General features: G+C 40.2%; 1 protein-coding gene across 5 annotated transcripts in view; it reads left to right on the top strand.

Moving 5' to 3' along the window:
- MPP7 (MAGUK p55 scaffold protein 7) overlaps positions 1–25,100 on the top strand; it is a 173,782-nt gene that overhangs the window by 6,006 nt on the left and 142,676 nt on the right. Inside the window, exons 1-3 of one of the 5 annotated variants that reach the window (XM_068405481.1) lie at positions 1,110–1,400; positions 15,620–15,697; positions 24,129–24,343. The exons of 1 other annotated variant lie outside the window; for it this stretch is intronic. The gene's annotated coding sequence lies outside the window, so the exon portion shown is untranslated. Of the gene's footprint in view, positions 1–1,109; positions 1,401–15,619; positions 15,698–24,128; positions 24,344–25,100 lie in introns of those variants that run through there. 3 more of the 5 variants (XM_068405479.1, XM_068405482.1, XM_068405480.1) reach the window with 3 other exon arrangements.

Genomic DNA, 25,100 nt, shown 5'->3' with positions numbered 1-25,100 from the left:
ATATAGTAATGAAGGTTTTCAATGGTTTAACAGATACTGTGATAGGGGTTTTCAATGAATAGCTGTTCATGAGCACTTAATTATCTCATTGTAATCTGGGTCATTTGGGAAGCTGTGAATACAGTTAACTTTTTGTGTTAGGATTGCACTGTAAGTGGAATGTGTGTGTGAAAGGGGGAACGCTGAAGCTGCATCATCTTGAGACTAGTAGTGCTGGAGAAGTGAACAAAACCAACTTCTGAACGAGCAGCTTGCTCCCTTGTTAAGGTGAATGGAGGCTGAAGTCTAATAAGGGTATGAAATCTCTGCTCTGTAGGTCATATCTAAAAATCCTTGCTCCTCCCATAATGCTCTCCCTCCTACCAGCCCAAGGCACAGTTGCTGCTGCTCCCACCACGGCGACAAACAGCAGCCCTTTGTTAGCTGCCTGCCTGGGGCACACCCTATCCTGGCTTCGCTGCTGCTCTCTTGCCCTCTGTAGATCCTAGAGACCCTGAAAGGAGCCTTTTGCTGCCTAATCCCAAGGTTAACTGCTTCAGTAAGTCTACGTTACCTCCAGTACCTGTATAGCTAACCTGTAACTTCAGTCCCGCCAACTTAAGTTCTAGCATTTAATTTCCTACGGGGAAAGGAACATGTGGTCTGTATCACAGAGCTGTTGTAGGTTTCTTATTGAAAGATTGGTTGCTTCTCCAAAGATCCGAATCTGTTACTTTAATAACATCAGAATTAGATGTGCTAGAAATCTTGTCTTGGTATTAAGAAGACACTACAAGTACTATAGCCCAGCAAGTCGTAAACCGCCCCAATCGAGCTGCAGCGCGTGGCTCCCTGCTTCAAAATCTTGTCGTGTGTTTGCAATATGATACAGACAGTTACTTGGGCCACCTTCCAGCTGCCGTGACCAGCCTGAGTGAGGGTATCAAAACGGCAAACAAACCTCAGGGGATAAAACTGTGAATGGCATGCTTTGAGGTAAGTGCTGAGTGGTGCCTTTGGTCCCTCATCTGACTGCTGTGAGAGTCATGTGCCTGGGCCCTGAGACCTGGAACAGGTCTGGCAAGACACCCTGGGTGCTTCTCAGGAAAGGCTATCCAGCTTCAAGAAATCTTGGTGGTTAACAGAGAGCAAAAATAATGTGCAGCAGCTGAGTACTGAGGCAAGATACAAGTCAGTCCTCCGGCAAACACATTTTTGGAAGGAGTGTAGAAAAGACGGATGTTGTCCTTTGTTTAGAACCATGGCTACAGCTAGCAAATGTGGATGAATGAATACTGTCGTAGTTTCCCTCTGTTCATTTCTGCTGGAAGATAACTACTTCTAGTGGATGGTGGGCATGGTAGCACCCAGACTGAAGGAGAAGTTGTGACTGGAAATAGCAGATTTCAGGACTGCAACAGGTAGGAAAATGTCTTCCTGGTCAATTAGATCTGGAAAGTTCTGCTGTGAGTGCCACGAAGGGAAGGATTTGCAAGGCAGCTACTGGAGGAAATGGGAGTCAAAGGAACAGTCTGACAATTGGAAAAAAGTTGAAAACTTTATTGTGCCAGCTGTAAACGCCTTTTGTTTCCTAGAAGCTATGAAAACTGTTTTCTAACACTATGTACTGTATTAAATAGTAATTATTTTAACTCCTGATTTCCTTATGAATATGCATTTATTACTTAATAAAGACAATTAATATTCCTTTTCATTAGGGCTTTTTACTAACTTGTTCACAGTGATAAGTGAAGACTGTTAAATACCTTCTTTTCAAAAGGAAAAAAGATTGGGGTGGGAACAGAAGGGTGTTAGAAACCGATACAGAAATTTAGTGAAAAGGAAGAATCTGTAGCTGATGTGTCTGTGGAGGAAGAGTTTAAATAGTTTAGGTACAGGATATTGTAGCAGTGTTGTAAAACATTTTATTTTTTTCTAGATATCTGATTTAAAGAGTAATGTGCAGACATTAATATGTCAGATATTTGAATTTTGGAAAGAAACAGACCCTCACATTCCACACAGCACAGGAGTCTCAGGTGATACCTGTTAGCAAAGGTTTGCAGACTCAATAACCTTTTCTCACAGTAGGACCTGGCTGATCTGCTAATTATATTTAATAAGTCATAGAATACCAAGGAAACTTCAGAAGCCTTGTAAAATGCTACTTTTTTTTTTTTTTTTTCATTCTTGGAGAAGAGATAGTGGATGGTGACCCAAACCATTACTGCTTAGTTATCATCACCTTAACTGACTGAAAAAAGGACAGAGAAACATAATAACCAACACCTGTAATATGAAGACAGGTAGTCTCAACCCAGTAACTCTTTACCAGGGGTTCACTTCCTCAGCAAACCAAAGGCGCTATTAGATTTTTTGTTGTTGTTCAGAATTCAAACATTCTGTAGGAAGACAGACTTTAGTTAAATATTCTTTTTATTGGTCTATGAATAGAGGCAGACAGCAGCTGTAACACAATGTTTAATTCTGTAACTTTGTTGTGTAGGTGGACAAGTGTAATCAATGATGACAGCTGAGTAAATGTCACTTCATTAATGTTAAATTTATATTTTACTCCTCAGACTTTCACCTTTATCACACTATTTAATGACTTCTGGCTAGTGGTTTTGGCTTCCTATGGGTGATAGCAATTAAATTTGAAAGACAACAGGAGGCATTCTGGTTGCTTTATCCCAGGACTGAACTCGCCATTTTACATGTTGCTAGCTTACATCAGGGAATTAAATGTCCCTCCTTATTAAATCACTTATTCTGTCTTTTCTAATGCTTTCATCTAGCTTGGATATAGCATTAATATTTAAAATGTATGTATCAGTTCAATAGACATGCATTACTTATCGAAACACTGCAGCTTATTAAAATAAACCTGCTGTCATCATAGGTAAAAGTCTCTGGAATGACATGTGGTGCCAGCAGGTGCGTTGTATATTTTCACAAGCTGGCCAGTTGAGATGGTGGTGGTACTTCAGGAAGAAAAAACACCTTCTTAATTACATTAATGGAGTATATCCAGGTTCCTGAAAAGAAAACATGACATGCGTGTTAATATGGTCAAAGACTAACAAGACTATAGGAACAAGAAAGTATTAATTTAAGTAATTGGACCTTCTGTGGCTGTTCAGTGTGTTTGTATTAACAGTTTCCAGTAAGTCAGAGCAGCAGTGTGTGTTAATTGAGATTTACCCACATCGTTAAGATCTAAATAACAAATTAAGTTACTTCCAGTTGTCCAAAAGCAAATCTCATCTTGTATTGTGGTACTCATGGCTAAATATTTGTTTAGCTGCTAGTCTGCAGCTCATAAGGTCCCTTAGCATTGGGATAAAAATGAGTGTGTCCTTCTTGCACTGCCTGCACAGGATGTGGCTGGAGCTGCTGTCTGTAGGATCCCAGCATGCTTCTGCTGCTCCTGGCTCCCAGTCCGCAAGGACAGTGTCCTCACTACACAGGCCAGATGTCTTCATCCCTTTCCTTGCAGTGGGCTGCTTGTCATTCACTGGCTGCTCAAATTCAAATGCTGGTTCCCATTCTCTGTAGGTGTGCCTTTGAGAGGACTGTAAGGAAAGGTCTAAATTTCCCTTTTGTGCCCTCCGATTAGTGCTGGCCTTACGACCTGTGCGCTAGCCATCGTACATGAATTAAGTGTACTGTTACCCTTGTCCTCTTTGAAGTGGAGCTTGTTTTTTATTCTGCCACAACAAATGTTAATGTCTTGCTGCTGTTGCTGCTGTGTATCTTCTAGGGGGTAATAGAGGTTGTGTCCTTTTCTTGTGTATCACTTTTGTTGCCTTTAGAAAGAAACAGATTTTTCTGTAGTTCTTGGAACAGATTTAGAGACCTTACATGTAATAATATATTGTTCTGAATGAGTAAGTAATAATACAACCTTTTCTTCTCCAAAACTCATTCTGGAGTGGTATGCTGAGGTGTTATCTCCCAACTTGAATGCTTGACTAGAGCAATGAGTTTTGATACAGGCATATGTGACAGGCACACATAGCCTGGTTCCCCAACAGAGAAGTAAGAATATGCCACAGCCTGACTGAAAGCCTCGTGTCTGGTTACTTGGTGCCAAATGTTAAGATGGTTTTTACTATGTTATGTTTTCTTTTCTGGATATAGACTGTGATAGGAAAGGTAGTCAACATGCAGTGTTTACATTGTTGCAGAGCCACTTACTAATTTAGAAACTAGAAGTTACAAACACATGGGAAGCTACAAATTTCCTCTTACTTGTAATTAGATTTCATTTTTTCTGGAGGTTGGCTGTTTTTATGCATAAACTCTTTCTTGTGTGCACATTTACTATACATAAAATTATTTTATAGTGTATGTACTCAAGTACAAGACAGCCCTCACTGCAAGGAGACTGAATGTGTTTGTGTGTGTGTGAGCATCTACAGCTGTTACTAAGAGAAACATTTGATCTTGAGTTTTAGATAATAGTTGCAGCAAACCTCTCTCACTAATAAGTCTTCCCACCTCCTTTAACAGTGAAACCTTTCTTAGGCCAAGGAAAAAAAGGAAAAAGAATGATGAGGTGAAGAAAGGAGAATGTCAGGTGCTTACCATTCTTTTAGTAGAATCAGGACATTTCAGGAAAAATTCTTCCTGAATGTCTGTTGGAAGGGAATGGAGTAGTAGTACTGTACCCCCAGAAAAAGTAAAGCTAGAGGAAAAGCTCGTCTGATCTACTGGATCCTACAGGAATCTTGTAACTAAAAGAGGGATGGTAAAACTATAAGTAAAAGCCTCCTTTTCTAAGGAGTCAAGGGATGAGCTATTCTGGTCTCCAAGTAAGAAACTAGTTTCAGCCCTAGCATATGAATTAATGTCATAGTACCACTGTCTAGGTCAGTGGTTCCCAGTCAGTAAGTTGCATTGTCACGGGGCATAGTGTTTGTTCTGCTTTTCCTTTTCTTTGTTAGACAATACTGAAGAGAGAATAGTATGGTCAGGCTGGCTTGGACTTCTTGTAATAGTTCCTGACTTGATGCTGAGACCTTGTCTCCACGTAGCTCAACCAGGCTGTGTTCTGGCCCTCAAGATGAGGCAGATTTTTTTTTTTCTCCATTGCTGATGTCTCATCAGAGAGTTGCTGATTTGACATTTTGTCACGGGAGTCTTTGGCTTATGACTTGGCATGTGATTGTACCAGCTGCCAGAATGTCCTATGTAGTTCTACAAACTTGGAATTAAATATAAATGAAGAAAGAAAAAAAACCTTGCCAATAAAATCTGCAAGTTTGTGTGACTTTATCAGCCTGAGACTTGGCATAAACAACTGCACTTGAGATCCAGAATTTGTATACAGGAATTACCCTGTAATATTTCCAAGATAATATTTCAAAAAGTATTGTTTCAAAATAATATACTAAAAGCCCTTGTGATACTTGGGACACAGGATTCCTGTGCTGTCATTGCAGTGGCATAGCAAAATCATTCAGGCTGCCTGGAAACCAGCCAGGGCTGAGCGTAGGAGAGCAATCAGAATATCTGACAGGGAGTTCTGTAAATTGTCTGTGGGTGCAGCTTGGAAGAAGCAGAAGACAGACAGTGAGTGCATTTTGAGATAGGTGCAATTCTTAACATCTACATGTTTTCTGAGTGCTCTAATTTTTGTATAGACAGCTTTTCCTTTTGTATGCTTTGCAGTGCATACAGTGTTTCTGAAGATTCCAATTTGCCCATTTTAATGCTCATCTTAAGGTAAAGACCTCTTGTGATACAAAATATTCTCTCTAACTTCATTCCGGTTTAAGATAAGTTTGTGCAAAAGTGAATTACACTTCAAGCAATTTGTGTGTTTACAATTTTATAATGTTTAGAGGAATGAAAACCAGTTCAAGTAGATTTCATCCTCCAGTTTAGCTACTTTTGTGTCAGGCTGCTGAATGTCAAAATTTAAATGTCATATATGTTGTATTGTTGTAGTTTTGGTTTATAAGATTATAATCCTATATAATCCTATCAAATCTGTTGATATCTAATCCTATAGCAAAATAATCAACACAGTCCTTAAACAGTTAAGGTAACTGAAATTTATCTTATTAGTATCCAATATATCCCTTTCTGTATGTTATGGGGAGAAATGCAGCTAAAGTTGAGATGAGCAATCCCACTTGCTGATACTAGAGAGATGAGCTGGTGGATTACGAGGAGGCTGTTACATAGGCCAAGGAGCAGAAATCCATTTGTTACTTCCAGACAAAAAATCATCAAAGGCTGGAGGTGGAGCTGCAACAAGGATTTGAAAGTGGTCATTTGAGCTTTGCATCTGTTGCTAAGGACCAACGTGCTGAGATTAGTAGAGTAGGTCAAGTAAAATATGTCCTCTTATGCTTAGCAGGGCTAGTGGGAGTCCTTGGTAGTATCTTCTTTCAGCATACTTTTTTTAAACTTGTCTGAATTATAGAGTCATATGTCTGGAATATACTATAAATCAGATCTGCAGGCTCTCATAGTGAATAAAAGCGTATGCTATTTTGATGACAAGTTAAAAAAGCATTGGTATTCTAGTGTAAGCAGATGAACTAAAATGGTAGGGAAATGTGGTGTGATATAAACTAACTGAAAATGGATTGTAATGCTGTCTAGCAGCTACCATGCTCTGTGCTTCACTAAGAGACTAAAGCTAAGAAAATACAGCTTGAGATTAATTTACATAACCCTTACTGCTCAGACACAAGTTTTATTCTTGTTCTGTAAAACTTTTCTATGTGTTTAACCGCAATGGTTTTGCAAGGGATAGGGAGTGGGGAAATCAACTGAAAAAAAGGAAACTGCCTTTGAATTCTAAATTTAAAGTGAAATTGTGTGCTAATTAAGGGAAAATTACATGCTGTAGGTCTGCTGACTAGAATGTAAGAGCTGTTAGACTTTCTTCAGAAGTGACCAAGAGAGGATGTATAGGAAAAGAGAATAACAAATAGCTGTAAAGCAGCCTTTGTTTTCATGTAGCAGTCTAGCTGTTGACAAAGATTGATATCAAAACTTTTGTCTCTGACAGTCTATGTCTGGACCATTTGTTTGATAGCAGCCAAAATGTTCTCAAAATGTATTTTAAGTACTTATTTGAATAATTGGGTTTTGGCTATTACAACTTAACCAGGTATTGTATAGAAAAAAAATATTTCCTATAATTTGCACTTTTATACTCCCAGGTAATTTGCCTGAGTGTCCTGAGATTGTGTGTTATGAGAAGTAGTGAATGGTCGTGTTTGGTTTGCCTTCGATGTAGAACTCCTGGTGAGTGCTCATACTTTCCCCTCTTCTACGATTCACTCAGTTGTTGCATTTCAGTATGAGCCTTTAGAAGGCGAACAACAGGATGAATGCATGATGTGATCAGGGACTTTGCGAATAAGCAGATGGAGTCTATTGGCCAAAAATATATTGCAGCTTGTCTTCAATTTCAGATGCATTGCCATAATAAAACAAAGACAGAAAGATCCCCTGTAGCCAGGCCTGTACCTCGTAGGGTAAAACAGTCTCCTAGCCTGAAAGACTAGGAGGTAATATTCTTTTAGACCAACTTATGTACTTCATTACATATGTCTTTAGATGTCAAGCAAGTTGAAAGGCTGGTGTGCCTGAAAGACTGTCTGCTCTTTCAAACTCTAAAGCTTAGTCTAATAGACTATGTTATTTCTGTGGACTAATCATGTCTTACCAATTGTCTTAGACCATCATGGTTGCTGCTGTTTTCCTGGCTAATGATAGTGGGCAAAAGTGGCGATTTGAACCTTTCAATAGCAAAGCAGTTGACAGCCAGTTTTGAGCCATCCTGCCTGAGTTGAACGTAGTAATGACTGTAGCAAATAAAGAGCTTTTGAGCACGTTACATGTAATGTTGTTTCAGGTAAGATGGTCTGCTGCATGTGTGCAGAATGGTAGGGGTGCAGATGATAGGACTGCCTAGTTGCATGGAGACCAAATAAGTTGAGCTCTTTCAGATCTGGGAGCGAGTACTGCATGAGAGGTGTGCTTTCCGCAGCTCTTGTTTGCAGAGGGAGCAAATTTTTAGCATGCAATTATGAGAAGTGAGGTTACAGGTCCAAGACATTTTATGAAAAGATACTCTTTGAAGTTTATTCTTGGCAAAGTTTGTCCTGCTGTGATATTAATATCTGTTTTTGCTTTCTGTGGTATAATTATTCTTGGGTATTGCATGACAGATGGCTATATCTGAGTTGTATCAGAATGATGTTATTTGCTTGACAGTTATTGTTCTCTTAGGAACATGGGACAGGAAAGGACCTCCCTATTCATCAAGTTTATTTTCTTGGTCTTGTAGGCTTTATGTCATACAGTCACAGACATATGGAGTGCTGTCTTAAAAGCAGCTGGGCCTTTTCCCCTCACTACTTTAATGAGAAGCCTGTTCCAATGCTGAATTGCCCTAAACTTGAGGAAGCTGCTTGTAATGTTAAAAGTAAATTTATTCATCATTAGTTGGTAATAACCAGTTCTTGTGCCAAGATTGTCGTTTTATTTTAAATAGTTTTTTCTTATTTTATATATCTCAGTGTGTTTCTACACAGCCATTGCGTTTCTGCTCAGCTTTACTTTTTCTAGGCTAAGGCCAAGTCCTTGCAGTTTTCCTTCAGTTCTGTTGTCGAAATGTGGAGCAAAATAAAGGTACGGGTACTGAGGGACTTTTCAGCTTTCACATAGCAGGTTTTTCCAGTTCCCTTAGAAGGGTGTGTCTTATTCTTTGTACTATTGCTGATAAAAGAAGTGAATAGTAGCTTCCTTGTTATTGTAGTGCACCAACAGAAACAAAAAGATAGAAAATTTTGTGTTTTAAACTCTGAACATTATATTAGAGTGGCGAGATTGTTCAAACAGTAGGGACTCGTGGCCTCTAATTTAGGAATGCAGACAGTCCTGTGAAAGTGGTGTTGAAAGGCAGGCAGATGTTTGGTTGCTTGAAGTGCGTGGGTTCCACTTTGTGTTTTTTGTTTTTTTCCTCAGGCTGTTAAATATTCAGATCAGTATTCTGTGGCTGATCTGTGCACAGACAAATTCTTTGTGCATTTTTAATGAGTTACTGCAAAAATCTGTGATCAAAGATAAGTCAGACCTATTACATAGGAATCAAAAACTGAAATTATGTTTAAATATTTTTCTGACTAATATTTATAGATACTTGCTACTTCCAAGGCTCTTGATTAAATCAAAGTACTCTTCAAAGATGTATATTCTTAAGATATTAATGAAAGATGTAAAAGGCAGATGTATTTTGCAGAGTTTAACTACAAAATTTTTTAAAAAAGAGTCTGAAAAAGCTTCAGTAGGAAGACCTGACCTACTTTCTCCTCATTTAAAATCGTAAAGGCTGGTGTGTTGGAAAAAATAAAACAAACACTTAACACTGTTTAAAAGGCAGTGGAAGGTTTTATATCCCAGGTTTAAAAAAGAACTTAAGATTTCTGATGTTCAGCACTGCAGCTCATAAAGATTAGGCTCCTCGCTAAGAAAGTAAGGAAGCAGGCACCTAAGGACCATATGCTGATGAGATTCTGATTTCCTGGCTAGAATTTAAAATCCATAATGTGGAGCACTGGTGCAGTGAAGCTGGTCAGTAGGAAGCCAGGTTATACCTTAGACATTCATTTAAACCTTATATTAATCAGAAAATAAATTCCATACTGCTCTCTGTAGTTTTTTCTTAGGAAGATGCTTTTGACACCTCTCTCTTATGTAGTAGACTAGCAGTTAATTAGCTCATTTGTCCAAGAAGTAGAAGGCCTTGATTCTAGGGCCTTTGCAACCTGAGGGAGCTCAAGCCCACATTTTTCTCTTCTTACAAGAGTGCCGTAACCCAGTTGTTCGTGCTTAGGTGAGTGACCTAACCACCAGACTGCAGATTCAGGCTTCTTGCCTACTGTCTTGCATCCATCAGCTTCAATTTCTGGCTACATTATGGTCAACTCCATCAGGAAGGATGGGGCAGTTCTGTGCAAAGTACCCTGCAGGCTGATGAGTTAGGTGTTCTCTTGGAACATGGATTCTATTCTTCCCTTTCCTTTCCAGGAAAGAAAATTCTGCTACTCATATGTTTTTTTTTGTTTTTGTTTTTTCCTAAGACCAACATTGTGATTTTGAATCCTGATACAGGAAAACAAGGGAATTTATAGTTGTTTTGATTTAAAATAAATAAAGGTGTTTTCTTTATGTGCAGGCTATACTGGGAGACCCAACTATGAATCTACTGACAAAGAATTTTTTTTTCATTTTTGTTCCTAAGTGGTGACATAACACTTGTGCAAAAAATTCCTTCTCTCTTCTGATAAAGAAGGCAAGATTACAGAAAATGGGAGATCTTAGAAGGGGATAAACTAGTTGGGAAACTTACTGGCTGTTAAACTTCCAAAGCATTCAAAAATAAAGTTGCTGCTTGTGTTTCCATGTTGCTTGCTCCCTGTGTGATAACCTTCAAAAGTTGTGCTTCCAACTGGGCAAAGTAGTAAAAGAAGGAAATTTAGCCAACTTTGGCTCTTAATGAGTTACTTACCTTGAAAATGAAAAAAATTGTGAAAAACTTTCCTCAGTGAATTGGCAATGGTTGTGTTTGTGCGTGAATGACTTCTTTAGATATACAATTCCTGGGTGCTATGAAGTAGCAGTAATGAAAAATACGTTGAACCACTGGTATGATTGCACCCTTTTGGGGTTGGCTGTAAAGCAGGCGGAAAATATGTGTGCATGGAGGGCCATTGTGGGCTTGGTTTTTGTGCCCTGTATTGTCTGGAATATGAAGTAAGTGCAGACCATACATCTGATCTGCAAGACATCTTACCTTAAAGTGGTTTAGTTTTCATAGTTGGCACAGTTCACTGCAAGGAGCACATGTGCAGTGTCTTAGATACCTCGACACGTTAGCTTCTGCCAAATTTCACTCGTGTTTCCAAATGTAATATTATGCTTATGTCCTATCCTCTCTTTGGCACTGAATTCAAACAGCACCTGTTAATGTTAAGAATAAATGAAGTTACTGTGATGTTGAGGATAAAGAGGTTTTGGTGAAAGAAAATTGGATATGAGATTTAGATTTCCTGCCTAATTAAATATTTCAAGTGGAGGTATTCTACTTCAGTTTCCTTTAGAAGTCAGAAAGCAATATTATAATGTTAGCACATGCCTTTTTCCTAAAATCTTCTTTCATGAGCTGGTGTCTGCTGATATTCAGTTCAAACTCTTTTAAGTAATAACTTGAAACATGTTGGAACATCACTTTTTTTTTCTGGGAGATAAGTGGTTTTTCTGGAAGCTTGCAATGCCTCTGTGTGTTGGCTGATTCTCATTTGCATTTAAATCAGCTTTAAGAGAGTTGTGTAGCTTATTGGTATTCCTGTTCAGTTTGACAGCTGAAGAATAGCAGCCGTAAGTATGAACATTAAGCTGAGGCTTACATTATATAGCCAATGATCTGGTACTCTGCCGTAGAAAGGTAAAACAAAGATTTCTTGCGGCTTCAACCAGTGAGCATTACTGAGTTTGCTGAGTTCAGTACTGCTTTTGGACAGTATTGAAACTACTAAAAGCAATGAAGATCTGTTCTTTGAATGTTACCACTATGGGCAATGTGGGGTAATGTTACAGATGCATAATTGTTTTTCTAACACCATAGCTGTCTTTTCAGAATATTGTTTCAAAATAACGTGTTTCCTTTAAGACTGAAGAATATCTGGGGGGAAAAAAAAAAATCTGTTCTGGACTCTGTAGCTGAATTTCTCTGAAGAGTGGAACAGGCTGCTCAAGGAAGTGGTGGAGTCACCATCCCTGGAGGTATTTAAAAGATGAGTAGATGTGGTGCTTAGGGATATTGTTTAGTGGTGGACTTGGTAGTGCTGGGTTAATGGTTGGACTCGATCTTAAAGGTCCTTTCCAACCAAAGCAATTCTATGATAAAGGACCATAATGATCTGAGTACTGTTCTGTTTGTAATGGGAAGAAAGAAGTGTAGGGTGAAGGAGGTGATAGTACCCTTATTAGGATGTAGGCAAGGAGATGACTGGGGAAAGGAATCCTCTGTATTGCTGCTCAGAATGAACAGTATGCAGCTCCTTGGATGGAAAAGGCAGAGTAGCTGGTTGTAAAGGACCAAGAGATCCAAAGGAGTCATAAAGAAGTTGGGCAGTGCCTACCTTGCACTGAGAAACAGGATTAACGAGGCAGGTTGTCCAATAGATTAATTGTGGAGGAAGTTGTCTGGTGACAACTGAAATAATGCGGGAGAGCTGGTTGTGTTCCTTAATATGACAGTTCAGTACTTTCATCTCTTAATAACCATAATGAAAATCACTTGAAACAATCAGAAAAGGAGCAGGAGAACTTGTGATTTTAGTTGAAGAACATTGTTTTAGAAGTTTTTGTGAATGTGCATTGCTTTCACTGGAATCAATGGAGTAGAAGAAACCTGTCTCTCCCAAATTTTATGTGATAATAGAAATACCCTTCTTGTCTTCATCAAAAACTAGGCTTACTTCAGTTTGATTTACTTGTGCATGGTTGTGTCTTGTTCAAATGTCAGTCCTAACTTAGAAGCTACACAGGCATCCTCCCCAATAAATCATTACTTGAAAGTAACACAGCACTAGGATTTTTTTGAAAATTGAAATGGATCATTCCAGACAGATACTATTTTAAGATTATGTTAATGGAAGGGCTTCCTCTTCCTATTTTTTCAGTTGCTCACTCACTAGAGACAATACAAAATAAAAGTGTATTATTAGTTGATCTGTTGGGGTACAGTAAAAATAAGAAGGTAATGAATTCTAGTTTGATCTGAGGGAAGTAAAAAGTCTTGTTTTTTATAAACCATGTTGTTGAGTTCAATGAAAAGCTAAAAAATAGCATTAATAATTATTATTACAATTATAAATTATTAAGAATAATTTTGTGCACAAAAATAAGTTTAATTTAGAAAGGCTGAATTATATGTGCCTTATTTTCCTGGATCAACACTAGCGCTTCCACCTTCTTATATGTGTTTTGGATGCAGATTGTGAAATAATTAGTTCAAGACTGGTTTTTCTACATTGCCGTCTTGCTTAAGATTAATTCTTCTGACATACAGTCACTAGCTAAAACTGTGATTATATCAATTACAAAAACATAAAGTAAATTTTTCATTGCTTGCAATGTCTGAACATGTATTGTGAACTTTTTAAAAAATTGTGTTATTGTTAAATTGCACTGCAAAATGGTTTATTAGTATTATTACTTTATTACTATTAGTTTTCAAGTACATTATTGGAAACTCTTAACTTGTAATTTTAAAAAGCACATTACTTTCTTTCTTGAATAATACAATTCATTCCATAATTTCATCACCATTTCTAAAATTCCTCTTGTGTCCTTTCTTGATTTTCTGTGAATGATGCCATTATTCTGTCTCTCACTTGAGCTAATAAACAGGAAAATGTTTTCCAAATTCAGCATCATGTCAAGGCTGTATTTAAGTCTTAGTCATTTTAGATCCTGTAGTAATAGCTATAAGGTATATTCTTATGGATTTAAACACTGAAAATATTTTGGATCGCATAATCACTTGTCGATCACTGCAGCATTCGTCTATCTTCTTGTAATACATAGCCACTAGACGTGGCTTCTCTCTGCAACACAGTTCTGCTGCAAAGATTTTACAAGGCTGTTGCTTGTACCATGTCATTCTTCTTTTTCTTTTCTTCTGCAGAATTCCTCTTTCTTACTGAGTTATATACAGGATACCAGACCTCCCTTCGAAGTCCTTTCGTTGTCTACTCCTATCCTGCCTGTCCTTAACTCACCAGCAATATGTTTGATATGTAGGGGTCCACTTCCAATCAGCCCTTAAATCTTCATGTGAATGTCTTAAAGCTTTCTCTCATGCTGCCCTGACGCAGATGTTCCTGAGATATAAGTAAAATGAATGCATTTCTTCTGATAGTCCTTCCTATTTTTTTTTTCCTTTTCTACATGTAAAAAGACCTTGATGAAGGCAAGGCAGTTCCTGTTCTTAAACCAAAAGGCAAGCTTGACTCCAGCTTAATGGTGGTCTTGTCTTCTGCAGTGGAGTGCTGAGGGAAGATATCTGCATCTTTCCAAAGAATCTGTTTCATACGGCAGTCCCAAAATCATGTCATATAGCTGGATGTTGCATTCTAAGTACTTGGAGCACACAGGTATTTTGGATTGCAAATAACGTTGCACTGTATTTTTTAGGGTATGTACCTTAATTTTGTAGTTCCAGTTAAAACTCTTCTACCTTTTCAAAGGTGGGCATCATGTAATTTGTTTTCCTGGAATTAGATCTTAATCACAAGTAAAATCCAAAGGAGCTGTCTTGAAACTGTTGACCAAATGCACAATGCTTTTAGAATGTGTCCAACCCAAATCTTTCATAGTCAAGGGATCTGAAGTCACAGGCTGTGGTGTTAGTTACAGATGCTAAGGGATTAAGAATCTGAATGTTTTCTTACATAAAACGTAATTACTTTAGCAATACAATTCCTGAACCTAAATTAAATTGCTCTTTTCAAATAGTCAAGTAGATCAGCTATGCAGAAAATATGTGAAGGTATGATTGTACTAGAAATTATGATTATATAAGGTCCAAGAAACAAAACAAGAACCAAAACCAGGAATTTTCTGATTTGTTTTCTAACGGTTATATAAACAGCTGGTTCTTAATTCTTTTTAGTGTGCATAAACTTCTACCAATTTATGTAGGAATTGGTTACAAATTTAACATAGGTAAGTGTGTAAGACAGATGAAAGAATATGTGTCTAGAGGAAGACAGAAGTAGTCATACTTCTGTGCCTCTGTAAATATATTTGCAAAGACGAGACATTCCAGTTTAAAACAAAATAAAAATGGATACAAGTGCAGGCTGCTTTTGCATCATGATGTCTGTGTATTAATAGAACTCAGAGAAAAGAAGCCAAACTTAATTTGCTAATTCTGGTGAATAGTTGTATTCAGCTCCTATTGAGTAATCGCAGAAGGCATTTTTCATTTTAATGAGCATTCTGAATACTTTCTGTCATTTTTCTCTTTTCCATTATATATTTGCTGTCTTAAACGTGTTTCTTGGCACTTTCATCAATATTGTGTTTATTTCTAGATGAATTAAGAAGTGATTGTAGTGTGTAACTCATTATGACTAGCTTAAGGAGGTGTTGAATTTGAAGGACTTTATTATGTGAGGGAGAGTTGTGGTTTAATGTGTGAACTTACTAACATCTTCTTTCCTAAAACAGGAAAATCTCTGGCAGAAATGTCTTATAGAAAGTATCAAATGGTAGCTCTATGGTTTTGAGTTAGTTAGATATTATGTGTGTCAAAACTTAATTTGTTTCAAAATAACAATTTCCTTGTTATGCCATGAGTAAAAAGTCCTCTGGAAAGATAGCTTTTTGTAGTAAATAATCTTGGTTGTTGCATTCTAGAGTGTTCACAAGCTGCAGGTGGGGATCTCATATTTTCTTTGCCATATTCAATGGACGTGCCAGGGAAAACAGACTTATACATCTATGCTTAAACATAATATCAAAATATTATTTTATTACATGTTTATTTCATAGCTGCTGACTGATTGTGACAACCTGTATGATGTTATTCACATTCCAGTTTTTCTGATTGTGATTACTTTCACGTGCAGTTTGGAGTTACTGCGCTTGGCGCCGTTATGCCATCTCCCATCCTGCTGTAAGTGGTTTTGTTTGACTTTTGTCTGGGATAAGCATAGAAAAATGTACATGCATATGTGTTAGGCTTTACAAACACAGTTTTCTTTTAACATATATTACTATGAAAGCATATTTTTGAATTGCACTATGAAGGAAAGGCCGACTTCTGCTGTTTGGGTGACAAGAAATAGCTTGTCTTAAAAGAATTAAGAGACCAGGAGGATAACTCTGAAGTAGGGTGGTGAGGCTGTGGGTTTTCTTTTTCCCTAATCGAGAAAGATGAAAGAGATACAGCATCTTGTAATCAGAAATGGAGCATGTGTCCCTGTTCCATCACCCAGTGCAAGTCATATGATGTGACAGGTGTTGAATTCTAAATCTCCTGGGATATTTAGCCAGTGTAATGAAAAGAGAGGTAACAGGGAACATCAGAAATGTGAAATGGCTTCCCCATTTTAAAAAAGTAACTAAACTAATTTTTGTTTGGAAAAGAGGTGCTTGAAGGAATATATGAAAGATAATTATAAATAGTGGGAGGAAATTAATAGGAAATTATTCACTATTTTGAGAATTTGTGGTACCAAACACAATGCAAAAAAGAGCTTTACACCTGGCATAAGTTATAGAACTTATTTTCACAAGATACTGTGAGGAATCAAAACAAAAAGAAATCTGCTCAACAAGGAACTTTACAAATCTATCGCTATTACTGGTGATAGTCCAGAGTCAGTCTGACTCAAACAGATGCTGTGCCGCTGGTCGCTGGGGGAGGAAATACCTTTTACTTGTGTTATCTTCAGTGTTTAATTATTAGATATTCTGTCCTGGCTCTCCTGAAGATAGGATTCTGTACTACGTGGACCTTTACTCTGGCTAGGTATTTAAGGTTTTGGGGTTTTTCTTAATTATTGTTTTTATCCCCTTCTGTGAAGTTGACTGAAGAGCAGGAAGGTGGTGTCAGGCCTTTGCTAGCATGGAAAAATGTGGGTTAGTGGGCTTGGGTCATCAGTTTTAAATTGTCAATGGCTGGCTTTCATGTTGAGGACACAAAGCTAACTTTCAGGCTGTGTGCATGTTATTCACAGGTAGATTATAAACAGCAAAACAGAGACAGAGTAGTGGTGGCATTGTAGATACATTCTGGATTGATAGAAGCCTAAAATAAGTGACCAAAAATAAGTTTTAAATATCTATAATTTTATATTAAACTAGAAGTCAGGTACTTCCCCAGGTGTTTTACTTCTCTTAACCTCCTTTTCTATAAAGTATTCCATTAAAATATAAGAATGATTGAGATCAGCCAGTTGACATAGAATGGACAAGTCTGTTATCTCCAGGTTCCAGTTTGTCCTGGTGGGACTGAAGAGGCGGCTGTAGAGCATGCAAGCTGGTGACAAGGTTTTGATCAGCCTTCCTGCCATATGTACCCTTTGCTGGGGATTGGGACAGGCGAGTTCTCAGAGGGGACTAGTAATTGTCATTTCATTAGTTGCAGTTCAGACTTGATAGTGGCTAGGGAGTGCTGCCTAAATAGACAATGTGGGTGTTTTACACTTACTAAAACAATATTTTAATTACTGTTATAAGAAATTTTCACTTCTGGAGGGCCAATTATACCACCACTGTTTTGTGACAAATGAATTTGTCCTGAATGACAACTGAGTCTCTCTACACAACCAAATACAACTACATAGATGAAAACGTTTAGGAAGCATGGAGAAATCTGGTGGAACCATTGGGTGAGGTGTACCTTTTTAAGATCCCAGCAGAATGTTTTTTTGGTTGTCACGGTTTAAAGCTGGGCCAGCTATTAACCTGGTGGCAGATGCTCTCTGTTAACCCTCTCCCCCCCGCCACCCTAAGGGAAAGGGAAAAGGGAGAGAGACTTACAGGTTGGAAAGTTAAAACAGTTTTAATAAACTATAGTAATGAAAAAGAGTATAATAAGAATAATAGAAATAATCAAATATATACAAATATACACAAAACCAAGATTGAGAGCTTGGAAATCCTCCTCAGGCAGAGTTGCTCCCCCCAGCACTGGCAGAGGGGAAAATGCAGTAGCTCCCCCTGCCATCACACCTGCAGGCTTTTAACTGGAGAACTGGCAAAGCTGGTACCAATCAGTGGGAGACAGGAGGGCCCGTCCCTCCTGGGCCCCACCTCCAGGAGGCAGTGGGTTAGTGATAAATAGGAAAGTGAGAATGACATGTATGGGATTGAATACCTCGTTGGTTAATTCTGGGCCACCTGCCCTGTCTGCTTCTCCCTGCAGGTGTGACCCCCCTTCAGCTCTTCACTTGTAAGCAGTGAGGAAATTAGCAGTGACCTTGGTTTCTCTAAGACTAATTGGCCTGGTTTGGGCCAAATCAGGACATTCCACCCCTTATTCCATACCATTCACATCATACTCAGATCACCACTACCTTTTCATTTTCAAATATATATACACATATCACTAGTTTATGATTCATCTTTATGCAAAAAGTTCATCAAGTTCATTTAGTTCAGGATTGTGGGTTTCCATCTGGCTAGCAGTCTCTCAGGGCAGGAGACATGGTATGAGTTTTGTCACGGTTCATGCCCACGGGTTGCAGGTTCAAAATGTCAGTCTCGAGGAGGTTACTGGACGCCACTTTCAGCTACCTCCGGTCTCATCACCACTGTCTTAACCTGAAAGACACTTATGAACACTTAGTATTATGCAGCAACAACATACAGTTCAGAATTAAGTATTCTCACCCAGAATCAGATCACCTTCAGGGACACATCGGACTTCACCATGTTGCAACATCACCCACCAAGTACATCCAGGTCCCTGAGCAAAAGCAATCCCACGAATGGGTTTATCTTTGCCCCTTGCAGAAAGAACCCAAACAGTTTTTCCCCAATAGATTCCTTTCATGCACCACAGGGACTTTATTTCCTTCTACTGTATGTAGAAGGTCTGACTGAGCAGGGCCAGCTCGATTGATAGATCCCCTGGTGTTAACTAGCCAGGTAGCTTGTGCCAAATGCTTATCCCAGTTTTTAAAGGTTCCACCCCCCATTGCTTTCAGGGTAGTTTTTAACAGCCCATTATACCGTTCAATTTTCCCAGATGCTGGTGCATGATAGGGGATGTGATATACCCATTCGATGCCATGCTCTTTGGCCCAGTTGTCTATGAGACTGTTTTTGAAATGAGTCCCATTGTCCGACTCAATTCTCTCTGGAGTGCCGTGTCGCCACAAGATTTGCTTTTCGAGGCCCAGAATAGTGTTCCGGGCAGTGGCATGGGGCACAGAGTATGTTTCCAGCCATCCGGTGGTCGCCTCCACCATGGTAAGCACATAACGTTTACCCTGGCAGGTTTGAGGGAGTGTGATATAGTCAATTTGCCAGGCCTCCCCATATTTATATTTCAACCACCGTCCCCCATACCACAAAGGTTTTAACCGTTTGGCTTGCTTAATTGCGGCACATGTCTCACAATCATGGATAACCTGTGCAATAGAGTCCATGGTTAAGTCCACCCCTCGGTCATGAGCCCATCTGTATGTTGCATCTCTTCCTTGATGACCTGAAGTGTCATGAGCCCACCGAGCTAAAAATAGTTCACCTTTATGTTCCCAGTCCAAATCTATTTGGAACACTTTAGCAGCTTGATCCGCTTGTTGGTTGTTTCGATGTTCCTCAGTTGCCCGACTTTTAGGTACGTGAGCATCTACATGACGTACCTTCACGACTAGTTTCTCCAGCTGAGTAGCAATATCTTGCCACAATTTAGCAGCCCAAATAGGTTTACCTTTGCGCTGCCAGTTGCTTCGCTTCCACTGCTTTAACCACCCCCACAAGGCATTTGCCACCATCCATGAGTCAGTATAAACATACAGCCTTGGCCACTTTTCTCGTTCAGCAATGTCTAGAGCCAGCTGGATGGCTTTTACCTCTGCGAATTGACTTGATTCACCTTGTCCTTCTGTGATTCGTCGTATAGGACTCCATACAGCAGCTTTCCACTTCCGATGCTTTCCTACAAGACAGCAGGATCCATCGGTGAACAGGGCATACTGCTTCTCATCCTCTGGTAGTTCATTATATGGTGGGGCTTCTTCAGCACGTGTCATCTCCTTTTCTGGTGGCATTCCGAAGTCTTTGCCTTCTGGCCAGTCCATGATCACTTCTAAGATTCCTGGGCGATTAGGGTTTCCTATTCGAGCCCTCTGTGTAATTAATGCAATCCATTTACTCCATGTAGCATCAGTTGCATGATGAGTAGTAGGAACCTTACCCTTGAACATCCAGCCTAGTACTGGTAATCGAGGTGCCAGGAGAAGTTGTGCTTCAGTACCAATTACCTCTGAAGCAGCTCTAACTCCTTCATATGCTGCCAGTATCTCTTTTTCAGTTGGGGCGTAATTGGCCTCAGAACCCTTGTATCCTCAACTCCAAAATCCTAGGGGTCGACCTCGAGTCTCCCCTGGCACTTTCTGCCGGAGGCTCCAGGTAGGACCATTGTCCCCAGCTGCGGTGTAGAGCACATTTTTAACATCTTGTCCCGTACGGACTGGTCCAAGGGCTACTGCATGCACAATCTCTTGTTTAATCTGTTCAAAAGCCTGTTGTTGTTCAGGGCCCCACTGAAAATCATTCTTCTTTCTCGTCGCTTGATAAAGAGGGCGTACAATCTGGCTGTAATCTGGAATATGCATTCTCCAGAAACCCACAACGCCTAAGAAGGCTTGTGTTTCCTTTTTGTTAGTTGGTGGGGACATAGCTGTTATTTTGTTGATCACCTCTATCGGGATCTGGCAACGCCCATCTTGCCATTTGATCCCTAAAAACTGGATCTCCCGGGCAGGTCCATTGACCTTGCCTCTTTTTATGGCAAAACCAGCTTTCAGAAGCATTTGGATGATTTTCTCCCCTTTGTCAAAAACTTCTGCTGATGTATCACCCCACACAATGATGTCATCAATGTATTGCAAATGTTCTGGAGCTCCACCCTTTTCTAGTGCAGTCTGGATCAGTTCATGGCAAATAGTAGGACTGTGTTTCCACCCCTGGGGCAGTCGATTCCAGGTGTACTGGATACCTCTCCAGGTAAAAGCAAACTGTGGCCTGTACTTTGGTGCCAAAGGAATAGAGAAAAATGCATTAGCTATGTCTAGGGTGGCGTACCACTTGGCTGCCTTTGACTCCAGTTCGTATTGAAGTTCTAGCATGTCTGGCACAGCAGCACTCAGCGGTGGCGTAACTTCATTTAGGCCACGATAGTCCACCGTTAATCTCCATTCTCCATCAGACTTTTGCACTGGCCATATAGGACTATTAAAGGGTGAGCGAGTCTTGCCAATCACTCCTTGATTTTCTAATTGTCTAATCAGTTTATGAATGGGGATCAGGGAGTCTCGATTGGTGCGATATTGTCGTCGGTGCACCATGGTAGTAGCAATTGGCACCTGTTGTTCTTCAACCTTCAGCAACCCCACAACAGAAGGATCTTCTGAGAGGCCAGGCAAGGTAGACAGCTGTTTAATGTCCTCAGTCTCTACAGCTGCTATACCAAAGGCCCATCTATACCCTTTTGGGTCCTTAAAATACCCTCTCTTGAGGTAGTCTATGCCAAGGATGCACGGAGCATCTGGGCCAGTCACAATGGGGTGCTTTTTCCATTCAGTTTTAGTTAGGCTCACTTCGGCCTCCAATATAGATAACACTTGAGATCCTCCTGTTACTCCTGAAATACTGATAGGTTCTGCCCCTTTATGATCCGATGGCATTAGGGTGCACTGTGCACCAGTGTCTACCAAGGCTCGATACCTTTGTGGTTTTAATGTGCCAGGCCATCGAATCCACACAGTCCAATAAATCCGGTTGTCCCTCTCCTCCACCTGGCTGGAGGCAGGGCCCCCCTAATTAAGAAATGGATTCGTGCTGCTCACAGGGACTGGACCTTCATTTCTCCTATTCACACTTGGGAAAAAGTGATATGAGGCCCATCTACCCTGACTGGGGTCCTGCTCACTGGTAACTGGAGCAGCCATCCTCCTAGGAAAATTCTCTCTGGTATTTCTTTTAGCTTGCAACTCACGTACTCGTGCCTGTAGGGTACTGGTAGGTTGTCCATGCCATCTGTTCATGTCCTCCCCATAACCACGCAGGGCAAACCACAGGATACCTCGTGATGTGTTCCGTTTCCTTTGAGCTGGTCCTGTAGGAGGGCGTTTTCTCTTAACAGCTGCAACGCGCGCCTGTGTAGGTCGAGAGTCAAGTTTATTCTCGATCCTAGACAGTTTGTCTGACAGTTGTTTAAATGAGTCCTTGTTTTCCTTAGTCAGTTTTTCCACAGCCGAGATGCGTGCCTGCAGTGGGGAAGAAATACTATCTTCATACTGTCGCATACAGTTAGCCATTTCGCCCACAGTAGAACGTGCCATATCATCTTCTCCCCATACTAATATTGACAATATATGGGTGTATATCGGTGGAGCATTCTTCACAACCTTCCGGAACATGGATCGGTTGCATTCCACTTCATCAGGATCGACAGGATCTACAATGTCCCGTGGGTGTCTATAAATGATCTCTTGCACAGCCAGTTCTCTAAGGTAGTTAATACCTTTTTCTATAGTGGTCCATTTGCTTAGGTGACTCATAACATCATCTTTATAGGGATACCTGCTCTTTACAGCTGACAAGAGTCGCCTCCAGAGACTGATACTGTTTGACCTTCTTGGAAGCATCTTATCAATACCACCATCTCTGGACAGGGATCCCAGCTGTCTGGCTTCTCTGCCATCCAATTGCATGCTGTCTGCCCCATTATCCCAGCATCGGAGCAACCAGGTAATAATTGGCTCACCATCATAACGGCTGAAGTCTTTCCTTATATTTCTCAGGTCCTTCAGGGATAAGGAGTGGTAGGTTATCTCTACATCCGAGTCCTCCTCTTGTGATAGTTCTGCTTTAGAAGGACCTTTCTTCTGGGATGGGTCTGCTTTAAAAGGACGATCGAGGAAACCCCCCTCTGTGTCAGGCCCTAACTCTGCCTGAGAAGGGCCCTCACCTGGGTCATATGATGGCTCTGCCTTAGAAGGCTCTGAGTCATCATTCTTCTCTTCACAAGCTGATTTCTTTTGGTATTTCTTCCTGGTTACAGGAGCAATTGGTACAGATTCAATAGATGCTGGGGTCTGAGTAGATGCAGTGGCCATCTTGGGGGGTGTAGCAGCTGTGATGCAGGCTGCTGAGGTTTCAGTGGGTTTAGTGGCTGTAGCAGCAGCATATGCTGTAGGATCTGAGGTGGCTGTATAACACCTACACCTGTCCCTGCACCTATATTTAACCTTATCCCACATCAGAAACACATTCAGGACAACCGAAAATAAAAACATGCCACCTAGACAGCACCATGCAAAATCTAGTGGAATCAGCTTGGCAGAAAAGGAGAAGGTACTATTTCCTGAAGTAAAACTGGAAGTGTAATCATTAACAGAATCAGCTAAAGGACGCCTGGAGCGTGCAGATGAAGTTGCTGCTACTGATTCGCGATTAAAGCTGCCCATCATTGTGTCATAGAGATAAGAGATCGGAATAGTAACTGCCCAGTTTATCACGGCATAAATCAGTATCAAACCCCATACCAAAACAATACATTTTGACCAGTGCCCACTGCTAAACTGCATGTAAACATTCATAAGAAGCAAGCAATAACACAGTGCCCACGGCAGGTAAGGCATCATTGCAATACTCAACAGTGAAAGAAACTCTATAAAAAGACGAGATAATACAGCATTCAAAAATGACATCACCATCTTCACTATCTCAAAGGAAGAAATCTGATACTCTCTCAGCTGAGCTCTCCTGGTCTCCTCCCATCAGAGCCAGGATTCAACTTATCAGAGCAACCTGTTGGAGCTTCTCTCGAGCCCCATGTTGGGCACCAATAAATCTGTCATGGTTTAAAGCTGGGCCAGCTATTAACCCAGTAGCAGATGCTCTCTGTTAACCCTCTCCCTCCCCCCCCCCCGCCCTAAGGGAAAGGGAAAAAGGAGAGAGACTTACAGGTTGGAAAGTTAAAACAGTTTTAATAAACTATAGTAATGAAAAAGAGTATAACAATAATAATAGAAATAATCAAATATATACAAATATATATACAAAGCCAAGATTGAGAGCTTGGAAATCCTCCTCAGGCAGAGTTGCTCCCCCCAGCACAGGCAGAGGGGAAAATGCAGTAGCTCCCCCTGCCATCACACCTGCAGGCTTTTAACTGGAGAACTGGCAAAGCTGGTACCAATCAGTGGGAGACAGGAGGGCCCGTCCCTCCTGGGCCCCACCTCCAGGAGGCAGTGGGTTAGTGATAAATAGGAAAGTGAGAATGACGTGTATGGGATTGAATACCTCGTTGGTTAATTCTGGTTGGTTAATTCTGGGCCACCTGCCCTGTCTGCTTCTCCCTGCAGGTGTGACCCCCCTTCAGCTCTTCACTCGTAAGCAGTGAGGAAATTAGCAGTGACCTTGGTTTCTCTAAGACTAATTGGCCTGGTTTGGGCCAAACCAGGACATTGGTGCTTCTATCAACTCTTAAAGCCTATGTGTTAAAGAAAAGTTGAGCCAAGGAGTATTTTCATGCTTGGCATAGCAGCAAGAAGAAAGGGAGAGTAGAGACTTCTTTTAAGTAAGTAATACTTGCATCTGTTTTCTAAGGGTGACTGTTCAGTGTGTAAAATGTATATTTGTTTTTGAGGGTACTTGAGATTGTCCTACAACAAAAACATCATGTTGACAGAAAATCCAGTTGTTTTTATTGAGTAGCTTGTCCACAATGCAATGTAGAAATCTTTTTTGCAGCTGAATTCTGAATTTCCTGATTCTGCAGAAGGGTTGGTTGCCGTAGTGGGGCACTTGATTCATAATAAATCAGCCATTAGTACTGGATCCAGTTCTGCTTCCGTTCTACTGTATCTTCAAAATGAAATAAAAATGCAGCGGAGCATGAATGTGGTTGAAGGTAGCAGCAAAAAGGCATACAGTGATTCTGTTCATGTCAGATATTTTCTGATAATTAGAAATTTTTTTTTTCTGGGTGTCACAGTTTAAAGCTGGGCCAGCTATTAACCAGGTGGCAGATGCTCTCTGTTAACCCTCTCCCTCCGCCCCCGCCACAAGGGAAAGGGAAAGGGAAAAGGGAGAGAGACTTATGGGTTGGAAAGTTAAAACAGTTTTAATAAACTATAATAATGAAAAAGAATATAATAACAATAATAATAGAAATAACCAAATATATACAAATATGTACAAAACCAAGATCAAGAGCTTGGAAATCCTCCTCAGGCAGAGTTGCTCCCCCCAGTACAGGCAGAGGGGAAAAGGCAGTACCTCCCCCCAGCACAGGCAGAGGGGAAAATGTAGTAGCTCTCCCCAGCACAGGCAGA

Source organism: Nyctibius grandis, chromosome 7 (assembly GCF_013368605.1).
Source record: "Nyctibius grandis isolate bNycGra1 chromosome 7, bNycGra1.pri, whole genome shotgun sequence".
Classification (NCBI taxonomy): domain Eukaryota; kingdom Metazoa; phylum Chordata; class Aves; order Nyctibiiformes; family Nyctibiidae; genus Nyctibius; species Nyctibius grandis.
The sequence above is the reverse complement of the archived record's forward strand: the minus strand, read 5'-3'. Positions and strand labels throughout refer to the sequence as shown.